The sequence below is a fragment of the Talpa occidentalis genome, unplaced genomic scaffold, assembly GCF_014898055.3.
Source record: "Talpa occidentalis isolate TD23 unplaced genomic scaffold, MPIMG_talOcc4v2.1 talOcc4.4, whole genome shotgun sequence".
Taxonomy (NCBI): domain Eukaryota; kingdom Metazoa; phylum Chordata; class Mammalia; order Eulipotyphla; family Talpidae; genus Talpa; species Talpa occidentalis.
In genome coordinates this window covers 137692395-137693857 of record NW_023604295.1, presented here as the reverse complement: position 1 = coordinate 137693857, position 1463 = coordinate 137692395, and positions in this window count along the sequence as shown.

Sequence of the window (1463 nt, the reverse complement as noted above, 5' to 3'; positions counted from 1 at the left end):
CACCACAAGGAATGCTCCTAACCACCCTTTATACAGGCTTCCCCATGTGTGGTACAACTTTGCTCTCTGCAGCTCCTTCTCTGTCTATTTAGTTAGTTATTTTCTGATAAAGAAACTGTTGCTGGGCCTCTCTGACGGCGCAGGAGGTTGAGCGCAGTGCTGTGAAGCTGTCCGCAGCCTCTGCAGCATGGATTTGATCCCGACCAGCAGGGGAGCTACCCATATGGCACAGCAGACCTCTCCTGTCTTGCCTGCTGATCCCCTCAGCAGTGTATTTCAGTCAGTCTGCCTGTTCTGCTCCCTGCTCTGTCTCTGGTGAACCCTCTCCCCCTCCCACACCTCTCGCCTACACCCTAGCTCTTGTATGCATACACAAATAAATTGTTAAAAAAAAAAAAAAGACTTCTGCTTCAATGGCTGACTCACAGGTCTGTTTTACCCAGTCTCCCGAAAAATGCCTTCCCTGTTGAGCCTGTGTCCTTCCCAGGGGAGCAGCTCCTTCTGCAGGCAGCGAGGAAATGCACCAAGGGCTCATTCTGCTGTGAGCTTTGCTCTTTCGCCTGACTTCCATGTCCCCAAGTGCTGCGATTGCTTTGTTCATGAAAATAAATACCAGCTAGGTATTAAATTTACAGAATTAAAACTGAAGCCTGCAAGTGATAATGCAAAAAGAGAGACAGGCAGACAGACAGACAGAAAGACACTAGACAAGACACCAAGCCAGAGGACTATCCCTGGCTGAGTGCATCTGAGCACACAGCTCTTACTCAAGTTCCTGGAGGGCAGGGAGCCTCCAGAGCCTCCAGAGCTCCTATGATTCAACAAATAAGCATTTCATTGAGCCAACAATTCACCAGGCTCCCAGCAACTCCATTAATCCTGTGGAGTCCTTGCTGACAGCTCTCGTCGGGCACTCTCCAGTTGACAAACAACCCATCCTGATAGGAAAGATAAGCGCCAGCAAAGTTCCTACGTCCCAGCCTTGAAATGACAGGCTGCAGAGGGCTCCGGGCAGGGTTCCCTTCTGGTCTCCAGTATCTGCACAAGGTTGTGAAAACCACCACAAAGTGAAAATCACTGGTGTGCCATGCCCCTGCTCCAACCCCCGCTCCGTCCTCAATAGCCAAGACATGGGGATTCAGTTCAAAACTTAGATGCAGAGGAAAAAGCAGCATCCCGTGTGAGTGTGTGTGTGCGTGTGTGTGTGTGTAGGGGAGCCACTGGGAAGGAAGGGGCCATCTGATCTGGAAACAGTCACCTCCCCGCCTGTCACGCCGCCAGAGGTGCTGGAGCAAAGGCTGGACCTGCGCTCGGCTGCTGGCCAGGAAGGCAAAGATCGATCGCGCAGCCGGCGCGCAGCGCGCCCAGCCAGGTGACACAGTCGTGGGTTCCTGGCGCGGCCCTGACAGCCTCATCCCCGCCCACTCGCAGGGCGCCCGCGCGCGCTGGGGGCCATAAAAGCG